Below are 19,600 nucleotides of genomic sequence, written 5' to 3'. Positions count from 1 at the left end.
TGGCCCATGTGAGTGTCGGGTGAGAGGAGTGCGTGCAGAGTGAGAGAAGTGAATGCAGGGTGGTATGAGCAGTTTAAATGCAGGGTGAGTGGTGTACCTGTGTGTGGTTCAGGGTGAGCGGTGAAAATGAAGGGTGGTCTGTGAGAGTGACGGGTGAGTGCATGGTGAGAGGAGTTACTGCAGAGTGAGTGGTGTGTGCAGGCAGGATGAACAGATTGCCTATATGGAATGCAGGCTGAGAGGTTTGTCTGTGTGAGTGCAGGATGAGAAGAGGAAGTGCAGGTGAGTGGTGTGAGTGCAGAGTGAGTGCTGTGCTTATTTGCATGGTGTGAGTGTAGGGTGACGGCTGTGCCCATGTGAGTTAATGGTGAGCTGCCTGAATGAAAGGAGTACCTATCAGTGCACAGTGAGCGATGTGACAGTGTGAGATGAGGGTGAGAGGAGTGACTGCAGGGTGAGTGATGTGACAGATGAGTTTAGGTGCAGGTGAAAGAACAGAGTGAGAGGAATTAATGCATAGTGATTGATGTGCTTGTTTGAGTAAGATTGCAGAGTGAGCCATGAGAGTGACAGGTGAGTGAAGCATCAAATGAGTGCAAGGTGAGTAGTGTGATCGTGTAAGTGCAGGCTGAAAAGCGTGAGTAATTGGTGAGTGGCATGAGTGCAGTGTATTCACTGTGAGTGCAGGGTGAGCAGTGTGCTCATGTGACCGCAGGGTAAGGTGAGGGAGGACGGCTTGAGTTCAAAGCAAGGAGAATGAGTGCAGTGTGGTCGCTGTGAGTGCAGGGTGAGCAGTGTGCTTGTGTGATTGAAGGGTAAGAGAAGGATGAACAGTATGAGTGCAGGGTAACATCGTGAGTGCAGTGTGATTGCTATGAGTGTAGGGTGAGCAGTGAAAGTTACAGGTGAGTGGAGTGTTATATGCGTGCAGGGTGAGCGGTGTGCAAGTATGAGTGCAGGTTAGGAGCAGGGTGAATGGTATGAGTGCAGGGTAACAGCATGCGTGCAGTGTGATCACTGTGAGTGTAGGGTGAGCAGTGAAAGTTACAAGTGAGTGGAGTGTCATGTACGTGCAGGGTGAGCGGTGTGCAAGTGTGAGTGCAGGGTAGGAGGAGGGTGAAGGAGTTTGAGTGCCTGGTGAGCAGTGTGAGTGCTGTGGGACTGCTGTGAGTGCAGGGTGATCGTAAAAGTGAAGGGTGAGAATGAGGAGTGAGTTGTCTGAATGCAGGATGTAATCCCAGGCACCTGGAGTAACTTACCTTTGAATTGACGGCTGCCGTAGGGTTTCAGATATAAGCTAAACTATTGCTATTATGGCATCAATCAGGGATTGAGAGTGGAGTAAATAAATGAAGTGCTGATCCTGCAACAAACTTTCAGTCTCCTGATTCGGGTTTCCAGCTGACAGGATGTCTACCGGCAGCACCAGTATTTTGATGTCCCAACCAGTACAGAAATAAGTGGAATCACCTAAAGCCAGTACTTCTAGCACTTATCTGCCCCAGCAGCTGGAGGTGCAGCAGCCCGGGCTGAGACACACGAAAGAAGGGACCTAAAGCCCTTTTAGCCCTACAGACATTGCAGGCCTGATTTAAGAACATGGTTAATATCTTGGATTCAGCAGCTCCTCAGGAAACAGATGATAGTGCTCTCCACTCAATGCACGAAAGCAAAAGTAGGTGATTGTGCCCATCAGGGGCAAATCAGCTTTTGGGAAACCTAAAAATTGGATGGTATGGAATAGCTTACTTAGTCAGTGGATCCCCCATTTAGTCAACCTCTACAGGACAACTTTGTCTTTAGTCAGCAGTATTAAAGTGAAGTGATGCAAGGATTGTTCAGTGGAATAGAGTATTGGGCAACCCAGCCTTCTACGGATCTCCTCCCATGCCAACTGTGTGCATGCCACAGACTCTCTCCCTCCTTGGCTGCAGCGTGGGGCCTGCCGAGAAAGGCCAGCAATGGATTGGGGTGTGCGATTGTTGGATGGTGGTTTGGTAGTAGGTGAAAGTAGGTATCTACTGCTAGTATTAACACCACAATAACAATATAAGGCCCAGTCAAGGTCTTGATAAGTTATTCCCCTGCTCAACCCTTGATAGCTGGCTACGAACAGGCAAAGTTATCTTAGGAGACAGGTGTGTAAAGCACCAATACACTAAATAAGAAAGACACTACAGACAATAAAAGTCCAACACCAATTTATTAAAATAGGAAATATTTTTATGATTAAAATGACACCAAAATGACAAAGATCCAATGTAGGGAACTGGAGACATACATTTTCAAAGATTAAATGTAAAACTGTGCTTTCTAGCGGCAAAAAGTTAAAAGTGCTAATTGCAGCTATGTGGATGCACCAGACCAGGACCAAGTCAAAATTCAGGCCCACCATGATGAAGAGCGGATCAGATGCACTTGGGGGTTTGGGCCGGTCAAAACTTTACCTTTGGACGTAGTCACTTTTTTGGTTCTTTTTCTCTCAATGTCATGCAGGTTTCGTCAGCAGGCAATGTTTGGTGTCAATGACGGTTGTTTTGTCCAGCGGGGCCCCTCAGTAAACTCCTGGAGGTCTCATTGACGATGCAGAGCTCCGGAGTATCTGCAATAATAATTTTAACATGTGTCATATTTCAAAATAAGCCATATTCATTTCAATAGAGGCAATATTAATTTTGATGTGTATCATATTCATTTTAAAGCATACCATATTCATTTTGCAAGTTTCATTATAATTTCAGCATGGGTCATATTCATTTTAAGGCATGCTGAATTAATTTCAAAGGGGCTCATATTCATTTCAATGCGTGTCATATTCATCTTAGCATGTGTCATATTCCTTTCAATTGATGTTTCATTGATATTAACATATCTTAGATTGATTTTAACATGAATTATAACCATTTCAACACATATTATGATCGTGTCAATGCGTATCATATTACTTTCAATGCAAGCCGTATTCATTTTGATAAATGTCATGTTTATTTTAACTTTACTTATATTCATTTTAAAACATGTCAAATTCATTTCAATAAAGTTTATATTCATTTCAACATATTTTATATTCATTTTAATATGTGTTATATTCCTTTTAAATCATGTCATATTCAATTCAGTGGATGTAATATTAATAATACAACGTGTCATATTAATTTTAACATGAGTCATATCCATTTTAAAATATGTGATATTCATTTCAATGCTTATCATAAACATTTCAAAGCATGTCATATTTATTTTGCCAGAGGCCAGTTTATTTCAGCATTAGTCATATTCATTTTCAAGCAAGTTACATTTATTCAAATGAGACTCATATTCATTTCAACACATGTCACATTCATCTTAGCATGTGACATATTCCTTTCACTGGATATCACATTCATATGAATACTTCTTTTTTTAATGTTAACATGAGTCATATCCATTTCAACACATATCATATTCAATTTAATGTGAATCATACTTTTTTTAGTGCAAGTCATATTCATTGTGATAAATGTCATGTTAATTGCAACATTACTCATATTCATTTTAAATCATGTCAAATTTGTTTTAATAAAGCTTAGATTTATATCAACACATGCCATATTCATTGTAATGTGTCCTATTTCTTTCAATCAATGTTATATTTATTTCAATGGATGTCATATTCATATTAACATTTGTCATGTTCATTTTAAGATGCAACTGACCCTTTTTAATATATATTATATTTATTTAAATATATATCATATTATTTTCAAGGCATGCCATATTAATTTTGATGGATATCATGAGAATTTCAGCTTTGGTCATACTCATTTTAAAGCTTACCAATTTCGATTCAATAGGGCTTATATTAATTACAACACAAGCCATATTTATTTTAAATCATCTCCTATTAATTTCTGTATCTCTCATATTCATTGCAATCTGAGTAACATTAATTTCAAAGCAATTCATATTCATTGCAACATGTGTAATGTTCATCTCAGTGTATGTTATATTATTTTCAATGTGCATAATATTATTTTCATAATATAACATATTCATTTCAGTAACTTATATCCATTTCAATCTGTAATATACATTTCAATGTACGTCATATTCATCTTGGCATATGTACGTCAATTCAAGAAATGTCCAATTCTTCTTGATGCTTATTGCATTCGCTTCAGTGATAGCTATATTATTTACAGTGAGGGCCATATTCATTTTAGTTTGACTGATATATATTTCATTATATCTCTTATTCAATTCTGAGTGTGTATTATTCATAATAATCACTAAGTAGCACATTCACTCTGCCAGGTTTCATATTTGTTTTGACACAATTTACATTCATCCTGGTGTGTGTGAAATTTATTTAGGAGCACTCTATGCATTTCAGGAGGTGCCTTATATGGAGATCTGTAATTTTGACATGAACGGCTTCCCATACACGGGGACATTAAGTGATTTGCCTGGAATCACAGGATGTTTGAACCTTCCGCCAGGTTCGAAGCTGGTTCCCAAGCTTCAAAGTGTGCCGCTCTAGCTGTCATCTGTTATTTTTATTACCCCAACGTTCTTGCTGAAATAGTAGTTTAACATCATACAAAAATATTTTTGTATTCGTTATACCTTCACGCTGGACCTGTTTATATGACCATCTTGTAATTCTGTCACACTAAAAAACGGAATGGGCAGTTTATGGTTTGTATTATTGATTTTTTGTGAATCATTGACTGGATTGCTTTCTATTAAATAATTCACATTGCTAACAAGACCATACCAAATGTAGCAAATGTTCAACCCCCCCTAACTTAACGTAACAGAACGCAGCGCAACATAATGAGTACATGCCGCTTTGTAGATTATTTCTTGAAATAAAAATGTACTATTTGTTTATTGTGAACTGTGTTGTTTCGCTGGTGTCCACTACGGGGCAGCAGAGTTCCAGACTTAATGAACAACGCCCCCATCGTTGAAAACAACACTGAATTTCACATAATGCCTAGAAATTTGTGGTGCCTATGCGCCTTGGAGTGAGACCTTTCCCTAGAGAATTCTTTGCCTACTTTCAGAATGCGTGAAGACATGAATGTGTTGTGCACTGCAGTGTGCAAGTCCAAGACCTGCATGAATGTAAGCAGTTTTAATATATTTTTGGCCATATGGCCCCACTGTATCTTTTTTCTTAAACATACACAACAGTACATGGACGTTAAACTTTTCAGTATGATGACCGCAAGGCCAGCTTTTTAAATGGGAGAGACCGATTGTAGGACTATTTACCGATTTGTCCTGCTGAACCGCAAATTCTTGGTCAATTCAGCCGTAACAGTGACTTGCAATTGTGTAAAATGATTACGACTAATTAGCCTGATTACAAGTAATAACTTTTTATAAAGCGCACACTGCCAAAGATTTTTGGCTGTGTATTAGTATAAAGATATTTAATAAAAAATAAATTAAAAAAAAACGCCCGTCCCTAAAGGATTCGAGCCTATCTATGACTTTCTGGTTGCACAAAGCTACCAACAATAGTGCAGTTTACCTATTCAGCTTTGTTATAGGGTGATGTTTCTGACCAGCTGAGTAGTTTAAACTTTAGTGGATATTTACTAATGTTTTGCAAAGGCCTCCGCACTCCATAAAATGACCAAAAGCGTTGCCGTAAATTTATTTACCTTTAAAAAGCCCCATGGGGGCGGCACAAAATTGTGTAGCGCCCACACAACCCTCAGTAAATCTAGACCCATTTCGGCTAATCTTATACATATTATTTTCAAAACTGATTCCTCTTCCTTTCTTCAAGTAGTACAATCAGTTGACTTATAGAGTGCTACTTGTCACTCATGAGGGTATCCAGGCGTTGGCAGACGAGGGCTCCACTTGTAATTTCAGCTGATTTAAAACAAAACAGTGACTGATGGTGGTTCAAAAGGACTTCTCAGTTCTTAATGCTTTCAATGGAAATTTAAAAGACTAAGGGCCTCATGTAGGTCGCCAAATACCGGTCGGTAACGGCCGATTTTCGGTAATTATACCGTTACCGACCGGTATTTTGGCTATTGGTATGTAGGGGGACAATTTTTGGATTCGGAATTTACCGAATCGGTAAAATTACCGAATCGGGAAAATTACCGAATCGGTAATGTTACCGAATCGGTAATTTTTCCGATTCGGAAATTATACCGATTCGGTAAATTCCGAATCCAAAAATGAGATGTAGGGGGAGTGTGTGGGTGTGTTTAGGAGTCGGTATTTACCACCAACTAATAGTTGGTGGTAAATAATTAATGTATGTGTATAAGCATTTTTCAGCGCTTAGCAGTGTGCAATGTGGCAGACATACATGCCCTTAGGGCATGTATGTGTGCCACATGTGCACACATGGCCGAATCAGGGGTGCAACAGGGTGTCAATGTGACACCCTGCCACCCTTGCATGTTCTCCACCATTACCGAATCGGTATTTACCGATTCGGTAATGAGGCATACCTTCCCCTCAATGGGAAGGTATGCCTCATTACCGAATCGGTAAATACCGATTCGGTAATTACCGAATTGTAACGAATCGGTAAAAATTACCGACTCATTACCTACATACGAGTTACCACTTCTTAAATACCGATTCGGTAACGTTCGGTATTTAAGAAGTGGTAACTGGTATGCTACCTACATGAGGCCCTAAGGGCCTCATGTAGGTTGCCAAATACCGGTCGGTAACGGCCGATTTTCGGTAATTATACCGTTACCGACCGGTATTTTGGCTATTGGTATGTAGGGGGACAATTTTTGGATTCGGAATTTACCGAATCGGTAAAATTACCGAATCGGGAAAATTACCGATTCGGTAATGTTACCGAATCGGTAATTTTTCCGATTCGGTAATTATACCGATTCTGTAAATTCCGAATCCAAAAATGAGATGTAGGGGGAGTGTGTGGGTGTGTTTAGGAGTCGGTATTTACCACCAACTAATAGTTGGTGGTAAATAATTAATGTATGTGTATAAGCATTTTTCAGCGCTTAGCAGTGTGCAATGTGGCAGACATACATGCCCTTAGGGCATGTATGTGTGCCACATGTGCACACATGGCCGAATCAGGGGTGCAACAGGGTGTCAATGTGACACCCTGCCACCCTTGCATGTTCTCCACCATTACCGAATCGGTATTTACCGATTCGGTAATGAAGCATACCTTCCCCTCAATGGGAAGGTATGCCTCATTACCGAATCGGTAAATACCGATTCGGTAATTACCGAATTGTAACAAATCGGTAAAAATTACCGACTCATTACCTACATACGAGTTACCACTTCTTAAATACCGATTCGGTAACGTTCGGTATTTAAGAAGTGGTAACTGGTATGCTACCTACATGAGGCCCTAATTGAGATAACAAAATACCTATTTTAGAGTTAGATTGGCGGTGGTTCAGCCACAACCGTGATGGTTTGACTGTCTGCCTTATCCAATTCCAATTTCAATTTATTTTTATTATGATTTGAAACTCCAAAGAGGTCCACATAAAACGTACAAAAAAACCTACAAAACGACAAATCTTACACTTATTAATAGCAAGATAAAATACATTCTGGGAGCTAACAATTAGAAATGACACAATAGATTATATACAGTGCAAAATACATATCAGCAATAATCAAGATAAAACATATTCCACATACAATAAAACCCTTCTGCATAAAGTGCAAGTGTGCCAGAGTTCAAGATCTGAACAACGCACCCCATAAATGAGGGCAATTGTACGATTCAGCTGCAGTACAGTGCAAGGTCAGTGCCAGCAGCTTTAAGCAGTATAAATATTCTAACGACTTTAGTAGTATAATTCCAAATACCCTGGAGTTCTACTTGTAATATGCTAATAATGTTAATAAGATAGACCATATCCAACAATGCCAGAGCTAAAAATGGTATAATTACCTTCTCTAAAAAAATATAAAAAAATTGTTTAAAAAAGATAAAACATTTGGAACATACTGATTCGGAGGGTGGAGCCAGGATGCAATACCGAGCCTCCGAGGCCGAGCTGATAGAATACTTAAAAACACTGGTCTTAGTAATCAGCGGCGTAATGGCTGTAAGAGGGGACAAACAAATAACACATGATCTATATCTTGCACCCGGTTTCCACAAAGGTCACAGAGTCCATCCTCCCTGGCTAATCCCTCCCATGCTCCTGTCTGATTCACAAATGGATCAAATTCTGCTTCAGGAGCAGAATAGTTCTAAGGACTCCATGGGGCAGGTTCCATAAGACATATGGGTGAGGTTGTTTGCACAAACTACTCTGCACTATTATACCATTCCTAGAATGCCTTGAACAAAGAACAATATCACTTTTGCGACTAACTTCATATATTATTTTTTTTATCAACATTTTTAAAACCTGCTTTGGGAGAGAACATGCTCCACTTTGCCCAATTTTAAACAAGTCTAAGGCTTTCGCATAATTTTTGTTTTAATGCAGCCCGTATATAACTCTCATCACTATTCAATAAAGCTTCACCCCACCTTAGGCTTGCTGCCATAGCAAACACATAGGTCAAAAGGAGCCCAAATTCAACCCGAAGAGCTGGTGAAGCAGCTGCACAATCAGGTTATGTCATGTAGTTCCAAAAAAACCATAGGATCTTCATGTTTAGACAACATAAACTACGGGATTAGTGTCCAGACTGATTCCAGACACCCCAAAGGATATGTTAGCCTTTAGACCAGCTAGCTCACAGTGCCACCATAAGCCACGTGACCTTACCAAGGAGCAAATACTTTCTGGCAACTATCGAACATGACAGCCCTTGATCCTTCGGATATCGTGGAACAGTACAGTACTTTCTGCTCAGTCAATCGTACTTACTCAGCCTCAGAGAGGTACACAGAATAAACGATGGGGACGTTTTCAATAAGCATTTATTTAACCAGCATCATTCTAGTATAAACCATGTTTGCTGCGACAACCATTAGGCAGAAACAGATGTATAGGATTACAAGCACCAACATAAATAAAATGTAGAATTCTATCATGGTGCTAAACAGTGAATATATGCAGGCATATAGATACATGACAGTAATCATGCATTTTCCTAAGATGCAAACTCTTCCTAAGTGTACCTAGCATGTATGTGGGTGTTAGACCTATCACCATTGGCGTGGGTCTCCCCTGCATTTTTTGCCTTTGCCTCCTGTGTTTTTGCTGTGTGTTGGACTCCGTTTTGCTGGGCACTTTGCCAATGCTGTTCAGTACCAAAGTGTAAGTGATCCCTTTGTAAATTATTGTTATGGATTAGTGATTCCATGATTGGCATATGTGATTTACTAGTCAGACCCTAGCACAGTGCACTGTGTGTGGCCAGGGCCTGTAAATACAATGCTGCTACTGGGCTGCAGCATTGATTGTGCCACCCACAGAAGCAGCCTGTAAAATGTAACTCTGACCTGCCATTGCAGAGCCTGTGTGCAGTCTGGTACTGCAATGTCAACTTGGCAAGTGCAAGTCCCTAACCTTCCCTTTTCTTACATGTCAGTCACCCCTAAGGTAGGCGCAAGGTACCCCTTTAGTATCGCTTTGTTCGCCCTAAGTTGGCAGGGTATGCCCAGACGTGGGTCCCTTGCTCACTTTGCCACTGGATTCAAGATAGACTGGCTGATGAGGGTTATGAACCCGAAACCGGTCCCAGGATGCTTGTTTTCGGTCCAGGGAAGACATGGCTTGGCAGTTCGGGCTGGACTGTTCCCATGAGGCACAGGGTCAGACTGATTTGCATATGGTCATGTCTGAACTGGGGTGGTGGAGTGAGCTACAGAATGATGATGGATTAAACCCAGATCAGTTGACTGGGGGTGAGTGTATGATTTTCTCAAACGCTCCCTCCATCATCCTCTTTGGTATCACTTTGTTTGCCTTCAGAGAACAAAGGGAATAGGAGTATAAATATTGGGACCCAGAACCAAGAACTTTAGATCACTTCTGGGAATCATAACAAACCTTTGCTGAGGAGAAGAACCAGGAAGCTGAAGGAGGAGCTGTGCTGTGTGTTTGGGGGTTGGCCTGCAGTGGTTGCTTCATTACCAGAGAGAGGAGAAAAGGACTGAGTATGCTTTCTATCAACTTGAAGAAGAATCTCCAAGGGTTTGAACTAGAGCTTGCTTCCTGCCTGAAGTCTCAGGGATACAAGACTTCACCAACCAGCTCCCCCCCTGAATTCTCTGCTGGGAATTGAAGTGCCTGTGGTTGTGCTGGGCCTTCTGAGAGACTGCGTGTCGCTGGAAGCGCGACGCAACAACGAGAAGCGTGTTGCCACCGCAGCCGCTGTCATCGCATCGCCGAGGAAGCGAGCCGCCGCTGCCGCTGTCATCATCGCATCGCCGAAGCATGGTGCATCGCCGGAGAAGCGGGACGCTGCCAAGGAGGTCATTGTCGCATCACCGGAGAAGCGCATCGCAGGGCCTGTCGCGGCTCCAAAGACCATCGAGTCGCCGCACGGCCATCGGGCGTGCACGCATCACACCAACATTGTCGCATCGCAACCAAGACACCATTTTGTCGCATCGCACCGGAGAAGAGTATCGCATCGAGGTGCCAGTGTGTCACATCGCACCGGAGGGCAGTAAGAAACCAACGCATCAACTGCCCACACAGTAAGGAAGCAAGCATCAACTCCCCTGCGCAGCAGTAAGGAACCAACTCATCCACTCCCCCTGCGTGTAAGGAACCGGTGCATCACCTTCCCTGCAAACCTTTGGTTTCTTTGCGCTACGCATCTAAGGTACATTGAGAGTAAAGTGTTGCATTTACAACGTGAGAGAACTGGGCTATTTTATAACATTTGAGAGACTATTTTTGAGTACAGTATTGTGGATTTTTGTCGTTTGGTCTTGTTTTAAGTCTATATAAAAATACTTCTTTTTATAATACAACCTGTGCGGTGTCCATTTGTAGTGTTGTCACTGTATTACTGTATGTGTTCACAAATGCTTTACACACTGCCTCTGAGATAAGCCTGCCTGCTCGTGCCAAGCTACCAAGGGGGTGAGCAGGGGTTATTTTAGGAGTGTAACCCCTTACCCTGATTAGACGCAAGGGTCCCTATTTGTCACAGGTACCTACCTATGCTAACTAGAGACCCCCAAATCTAACAAAGATCAACAAACATGAGATGGACGTAGAAAAGAGTAAGGCCAATAAATTCAACCGTGATCGAATTCATGACGTGAACGGCCAGATATACACTTTTGCAAGAAAGTATGATTCCTTGAGAAATAGAGTGGCAATGGACAGATGCATTGGCTATGAGACCACGGGCACAGTCGATAGCTCGGACTTAAGCTCAGCAGAAGAAGAAGCAAGTACATCCAAATTGGATTTTTGCGGGGAGATTAGGCTTGCACAAATGGTGATGAGACAACGAGGAAGGGGAACAACGTGGGGAAGGGGACAAAGCAAACCCCAACTCAAAGAAGCAGGAGACGGAGTAAAATCCAAAAGAGGAGGAGAAACGAAAAAGCAAAAATAATGAAGAAACCTCATCAAAAAGACCTGGTAATTAACATCTCCAGCATAACCTTGAACTCCGATCAAATAAGTCTATTAAATAAAGGACTAACCTTCAGTCTAAACTACAACATGGGCATTCCAAACCTCCGAATTGATCTATACAAGTTCTATCGCAAAGTAAAACTTAAGAAATACTATGAGGACAAGCCACCAAACGCACGAAACTCCAATCATACACACACTACTATATCCCCATTGAATCAAGACGATCTCACAACCCTGAGAACATTAGGGAATACTGCTACAGATATAAGCACAACAACGACTTCAAGAACAGAGGAGGACATACAACTATGCCAGGATGAAGGCATAACAACATGCAAGGGTGGAGAAAGTGGACTGAGAACTCAATCCACATTTTGTCCACAACTCCCTCCAAGGAATAAGGTGGACCTCTTTTTTATGAAGTCATAGTGGAAGAGCTCAATAAATTATCAAGATCTAAGAGAAACAAGAGAAGATCATGGAACTTAACACTGGGGGAACAAAAAGCCCTAAAAGATTTAAGAGAAAATCAGAAAATCATTATAAAAGCCGCCGATAAGGGCAGCAACATTGTTGTGCAAGATCTGGAACAATACATAGCAGAGGCCGACAGACAATTGGTGAATAAAGAACATTACGAAAAATTGGAGAAAATTCCAATGGAGTTATGGACAAAGGAATACCACATGCAGCTACAGACATGGAAGGATAGGGGACTGATTGACTTTGAAGAATATATGTACATCAAGGTTGACCATCCTGTAACAACAACCATCTACTTTTTACCAAAGGCGAATAAGTCATTCGTTAACTCCCCGGGGAGACCTATAGTGAGTTCAATAGGATCCCTCCTTGAGAAAACCTCTCGTTATATAGACGTCTTCTTAATGGAATATGTACCATCTCTCTCTTCGTATCTAAAAGATACAACAGACTTCCTAAAAAAGATACAAGACATGAATAGGAACGAACGTTCTACCATGGTCACCATAGATGTGACATCTCTGTACACATCAATTCTTCATTCAGACGGATTAGCGGCGGTCAGACAATTTCTGAAAACAAGATCATTAAGCTTCCTGGAACAATCGGAAATGCTCATGGAAATGTTTAATTACTGTCTGACACATAACGTCTTCCTCTTCAAGGGAAAAATATTTCTCCAAAAGCAGGACACGGCGATGGGAACACCTTTCGCCTCCACATACGCAAATCTATTTATGGCAGTCAAACATCAAAACCTGGACAAGGTTTATAGATGACCTTTTCGTGATATGGGAAGGGGAGTCATCAGATCTTGAAACCTTCATCCAGACATTAAATAATAACAACTACAACCTGTCTTTCACATCTACATACAGCAAACATCAGGTAACATTTCTAGATGTGGAAGTGTTCATCAAAGATCATAGACTATGCACGAGGATGCATCGGAAACCAACCGCCAGCAACAGCATTCTCCACGCTAATAGCGGACATCCATAAATTGTTCTGAAACATCAGACATTGAGCAAAATCTTGATGAAATGAGTGTACGATTCCTGGAGAGGGGCTATCCATCAGAAGTGATCAGAAGTGCCAGAGCTAAGGTAAAGCTCAAAACAAGATCAGAATTATTGGAAGCTAATGAAAATTATGAAGAGGATGATGTAACACGCTTGATCATGGACTTCAATGTCGAAAACAAGATTCTAAGAACCATCATAAAGAAAAATTAGAGCATTAATGCTAGATGAAACACTGAGGAGGAAATTACCAGCAATGCCTAAAATTACATGTAGGAAAACAGCTTCTTTAGGCGACCTTCTAACAGACAGCCACATGGAGATCAAAAAACAAGAAATAACATCATGGCTAACTACACCCGGATTGTGGAAGTGTTCTAAATGTAGAGCATGCGAACATGGTCAAAACACACGCTCATATCGACTGCAGAATGGTAAGGTGGAGCAAATTACGACCATATCACATGTGAATCTAAGTATATGATATATATTTTGGAATGTCCCTGCAAGAAACAATATCTTGGGAGCACCATCAATAAATTGAAACTACGGATACTCCAGCATCTCAGAGCGATAAAGAATAAAGATCTTTCTTATCCCATGGAGAAACACTTTGCGGAAAAACACTCAGAAGACAACAAAGTACTAACATACTTTGGTGTAAAAGTGGTGAAACAAAATGAAAGAGGAGGGGACAGAACCCTAGATCTGAGAAAAACAAAGTCAAGATTAATTTTAGCCATTGGGACAGAAAATCCATTTGGTCAAAATCTGGATGCCGAATTGCACATACATCTGCAATAAAAAAGCAATGAAAAGGAGTAAACAAGACAGGGGTACTTGCACATGAAAAGAATATGTCCAAACACATGCAATGAGAGAAAAATAGAGGAAATGTACAAAAAGGAGAATATTACTTAAAGAGTGGCAAATCATGCAAAGGAAGAAGATTAAGAGAAACATACAACATCCTGTGCAAAAATAAGTGCAATGGAACTAGGTCTGTTAAATGATTTTATTACTCCACGGATCCAAAGTGGTGATATAATAATCAAAATAAATTTCTACTTTAGAAGATAAAAAAGAGTGAAAGGACAAGTTGGGACACAGTTTGCACATTGCACTGAGCACTTTTCTTTCATAGAGGTGCTATTTACAAATTTTGGATCAATATCACCAGAAGAAAATATAACAATTTAACACAGACTATAATGAACTTTCAACCGATATATGGTTTTGAGCCATTGCACATTGCACTTTAGAAAATGAAATTTTTTAGGACAGTAAATCAATCATTTATAGTGTACTTTACAGACATTGAATTACTGAACTTATGCTATTTAAAAAAATTGCCGTTTTCTAATGTCACCATTTGAAATGCAAATGTTTCTTAGTTCTTCTGTCTTTGAAAAAAGAACTATTGCTCTGAAATTGCAACTGATATATGGTTTTGAGCCATTGCACATTGCACTTTAGAAAAGGACGTTTTTTAGGACAGTAAATCATTCATTTATAGTGTACTTTACAGACATTGAATTACTGAACTTATGCTATTTTAAAAAAAATCAAAAAAATAATTAAATAAATGGTGGGTAGTGGTAGCATTGAAAAAATATCTGGAGGCTTGCGAATACATCCAATGCCAAGCCATCAAGACACCAGTAATGATTTGCTCCAAGAAAAGGGAGAATATATTTTAAATTCATCCCTAGGACTAATGGCAATTTTAGTAAAGCATCTAGAAATTGCACTTGAGAAAATTAAAGTACAAGTGAAAATATTGGAAATTAAAATTTCTAAATTGGATCTGAACTCTGATATGATCAAATTCAAGGAAGATTTGGAACAACAAATCGATAAACATGAGGAAACTGTACAACAACGCAAACATTCAAAATTCCAAAGAGATAAAGATGACTATACAACTGGAAGAATCTTTACCTATGCAAAGAAATTTAACATGTTAAATGAAATAGGAATAACAGGAGACACTACTGCAGCCTCTACCAGTCAATCATCGTTAACATCTACTGATGCAAGTGAGGGGAACCAGATTTGAGTGGCAAAGAAAAAACAAAAATATCTTTTTGGGGGGATGTGCGCTTGGTGCTGCAGCAAAAGCAATGGGAGCAACACATGAGCAACCAACCGCCAAACTACAGAGGAAGAGGAAAAGGCCCGGCATGAGGCCAACGCAGACAAAAAGGAAACAGGCCAGGAGAGGAAAAAAGAGCAGACAAACAAGAACAGGTGGGAACTTTGAGGCGCAGTATGAGGCAGAGGAGACTGTAATGGATGAACTGCAAATAGTTAACTTATGCAATCGAACCATGACACCAACTGAAATCAAAGTACTAAGGCATTGCTTGAACTTCTGTCCCCTCAAATGGATGGATTTAGCACAGACTTGTATTGACATATATCAATATGTAAGAAAAATAAAGTTAGCAAAAATATTTGCGGAGAATAAGAAAATGTGTGAATATAAAAAACCAGTACCAACAACCACCAAAATACTTACAGCAAAAGATGCCAAACCTCTACTAACTTTAATTAATTTGGATAACACCAATCGAGATGACGATATTGAATTGGCCACAGAATGCAAACAAATTGGCTCAAGTTTAAGTGGCATGAAACGGAAATCAAAATTTTACCCCCAATTGCCTCCAGGAAATAAAATCGACTTCTTCCAGGAAGCAGTAACACAAGATATTTACAAAATCAAACCATCCAAGTACAAAGATAATTTAAGGAAAGTAGAGAGAACTGCAATATGGAATTTGACACAAGATGACCAAATAGTAATAAAGATCGCAGACAAGGGCGGAAATATTAATATTTGGGATAAAAAAGATTATATCAAAGAAGCACATTCTCAGTTGAACAACCTTGAGTATTATGTGAAATTGAAATCAAACCAACACCTGAATTAAAAAAAAAACAGGGATACTCAACTTGATAAATGGCACAACATGAATCTCCGTGATGAAGATGAAGTCAAGTATTTAAGAACGGAATCTCCAATCACGGCAACAATTTATTTCCTGCCCAAAATACATAAACATGCCACAAAACCCCCAGGGCGATCGATAATTGCAGCCAATGGATCCTTAATGGAAGCAGCTGCAAATTATGTAGATTTGTTTCTGTTGCCTTTTGTTCAGAGTTTACCATCTTATATTAAAGATACAAGTGACTTTTAAAGGCACATACAAGACATCCCATGGTAGAACTCCTACAAATTGATAACAATGGAAACCACATAGAATTGAGAGCTTGTAAATACTTTCTGGGCAAACGCAATATTCAATATGAAAAACATAATCAAATGTTGTTACAGATGATTGAAAACAGCCTGACCAAAAATGTTTTCCTATTTGGAGATGAACTATACATTCAATCAAAAGGGACGGCGATGGTATTTTCTTTTAGTTCCAGTTATACCTGCCTGGCAATGGGCTGGTGGGAGCAGCACCTTGCCTGGCACCTGAATCATAATGAGCATGTCAACAAGACCGTGAGCTGGCTTAGATTCATAGTCGATCTTTTCATCATTTGGGACGGCACAGAACTAGAGTTCAAACAATATTTTGAGATACTTAACAATACAGAGGCAAATCTATGATTTACTTATGAGATCAACCAGGAAAAATTAACCTTTCTGGATACTGACATTTATGTTAAAGAAGGAAGAATACATACGACCCTGCACCGCAAAAAAACAGCTACTAACACAGTTTTGCATGCACAGAGCTTCCACCAAAACTCATTGATTCAGAATATTCCATATGGGGAATTCTTACGCATAAAAAGAATATGTTTGGAGGAAGAGGAGTGGCAAAAACACAGAGACCAAACAGCACAAAGATTTAGATGCAGGGGATACAAAGAGGAAATAATAATGAGATGCCGAAGGAGAGCCAAATCGAAATCAAGAGATGAAATAATTAAAGAAAAATTGCCAATAAAGGAAACAAATAAAATTCATTTGATTACCACACTGTCTCAAGAAGCTCAACAGATAAAAGATATTCTAAAATAGAACTGGAAAATTCTACAATTGGATCCTATATTAACAACCATCATAGGTGATCATCCAAACATTACATTTAGGAGGGCATCAAATTTGAAAGACACTCTTGTCCAAAGTCACTTTTGGAAGAAGAAAAACAAATCATCCCAATGGCTACAGACAACTGGCTCCAATAAATACTATAATTGCAAAGTTTGTCAGATTGCAGGTCACACCAAAGAAATAGTTTGAGCAAACAAAAAGGTATGGACAATTCAGAGGCTAATAACTTGCAAAATACAGTTTGCAGTGTATGTGATAGAGTGCCCATGCCACCTAAAGTATGTTGGAAGTACAATTTGCGAACTCAAGAAACGAATTCCCGAACATGTTAGAGCCACCATAGCCAAAGATCGAAGTAATGCGGTGGCTAAACATATGGAGCAAGCACATAACAGTGATTTGGAATAACTGAGATTCTATGGCATTTTGTCAGTTGAACATATGTGAGAGGGGAAAACCGAGAGAGAAAACTGCGATGAAAAGAATCGCGACAAATACTTGCACTCCGTACATACATGCCACACGGTCTTAACCAGGATGAAGAACTTTACGTACATTTATAATTGAAGAACTAATATGTTCCGGTTACCGTGTATTGGGGCTCTTGCCCTAATTTTAAAGTCACTAAATTTTGTTTTATTTTGTGTATAAATTCTTTTACTTTTTGGAACAATTGGCAAATTGGCATAAATGATGCAAATAAGTTACTCTGGTCCACCAGAGGACATAGGACTGTAATAATTCCCACTAGAGGATATTACAAACACACTGCCATACATTTTAAAAATAAACTGTATAGCTTGAGAGATCTCATTGTATTAATTACTGTGTTTAAAATTACCAGACGCTGTAAAACCCCACTAGAGGGAAGAAACACAAAGGTAGTTACACACAGACATATAAATGTTTAGTTTAAGAGATCACAGTAACTTTACTTGAAAATCTTATTCCTAAATTGCCATTTACAGATTGCAAAGTTGAAAACTACTGGGACCAGAATGCAAGGTGCCCTGTTTATTTTATAAAAAATGGTTTGGCAGGAAGTCATGTGACTTTTTATAAAAAATAAGAGTAACTACCGAAAATCTAACCGTGACCAAGGTCTCATGGAGACTGAAGCGCGTTGGTTTGGGACTGTGGATTAACCCGTGTTTTGTGATTTTTGAGCATTAATAAACGCTTTGAAAACCTTTCGGGAGTGCGCTCCGTTTGTCCTTTCTTCAAGGGAGGATTCGTTGGATGATAAATTATGGCTGTGCTCAGCTGAGGAGCGCCGCTACATGCAGCAAAAATCAAGCCTTTTTATAAAGATATATATATATATATATTACCTACTAGCGGTTGCCAGTAGGTAGTTATAGTTAGGACCTAGTTTCCATTGGAGAAGCATTTTTTCTTTTCCCAATAACTTTGGCGCCGGTTGACGAATCTTCGCAAAATGTTCAAAACTGGTGACCCACTCCGGTCAGCTCCTGTGTTGAAAGTTTTGGAGTGTTCGTCAAGCGGGGGCCGAGTTAAAAGAGGGTTCACAAAACGTGTTTTCTCCATGGTATTTTCCATAGGAAACTTTAGACACAGTTACAGGCTGAACTACTGAACGGAATTACACCAAATTTGGCAAAAAGGTACGTCTTGGTTCAGAAATATCACTTTTTGTTAAATGGTGTAAATCCTTTCAGTAGTTCCTAAGAAATTAGGAAAAGAAAAAGTTTCAATATCTATGGCTGCGGTGGATTCGCGAACCCTCCTGAGCACGAGCTTCATTCTCATTGGCTGCCAACACTCCGAACCAAGAACTGTTGGCAGCCATTTTAGGACTCGGTAGAACTGAGCCAGAAGGAAACTCTGGAAAAAAGGATGAAAAACAAGAAAAGGGGGCAGGGTAGGAAAACCCTGACCCCTAGGCCTGCTTTGGGGGTCCCATAAGGACTCCAGGGCCCCAATATAACTAAAAAAAATAATAATACATTGAAGTCGCTCAGGGTGTGCGACTCCAGGGTCCCAAAATAGCCTGGGAGGGGGGTCACGTGGTCCCCTCCACTTTTTTCAAATAATAAAACTAGATTTGGGCATGCCCTGGAGAATGGGGTCCCCGGGGCGAATATAAATTCATAGAAGTGGATGGTTTTATTTTTCCAGTTTGGAGTCGCGACTCTATCACGGCTCTCAGCGTGGCCCCCTAGTGTAAACGCGATGGGTGCGTGGCTCTCAGCGCGACCCCTGGTATGAATGCGATAGGTGCACGGCTCTCAGCGCGGCCCTCTGGTGTGAACGCAATGGGTGCTCTGCTCTCAGCGTGGCCCCCTGGTGTGAACGAGATGGGTGCACAGCTGCATTAGTTGTCCAGGGTGCACGACTCCTAGCAAAAAATAATTAAGATTTTTTAATATAAACTTAGGCTATAAGTTGGGTTATTAAGTGGCTCTAAAAAGAGCCCTTGTTTTCATTGGGAGATTGTTGTAGCTACATGTAAGTGCGGATGCAGA

The 19,600-nt window shown here is 40.1% G+C and overlaps 1 protein-coding gene across 7 annotated transcripts in view; it reads right to left on the bottom strand.

The window, feature by feature from the left end:
- The window catches only part of LOC146867066 (G2/M phase-specific E3 ubiquitin-protein ligase-like), a 501,947-nt gene that overhangs the window by 41,374 nt on the left and 440,973 nt on the right, over window positions 1–19,600 (bottom strand). For 5 of the 7 annotated variants that reach the window (XM_085603479.1, XM_085603478.1, XM_085603482.1 and 2 more), the window contains one exon: window positions 2,448–2,602. The exons of the other annotated variants lie outside the window; for them this stretch is intronic. The gene's annotated coding sequence lies outside the window, so the exon portion shown is untranslated. The remainder of the gene's footprint in view (window positions 1–2,447; window positions 2,603–19,600) is intronic. 7 annotated transcript variants of the gene reach the window in all.

Source organism: Triturus cristatus, chromosome 1_2, assembly GCF_964204655.1.
Source record: "Triturus cristatus chromosome 1_2, aTriCri1.1, whole genome shotgun sequence".
NCBI classification, from domain to species: Eukaryota; Metazoa; Chordata; class Amphibia; order Caudata; family Salamandridae; genus Triturus; species Triturus cristatus.
This window is presented reverse-complemented; position numbering and strand designations above follow the sequence as displayed.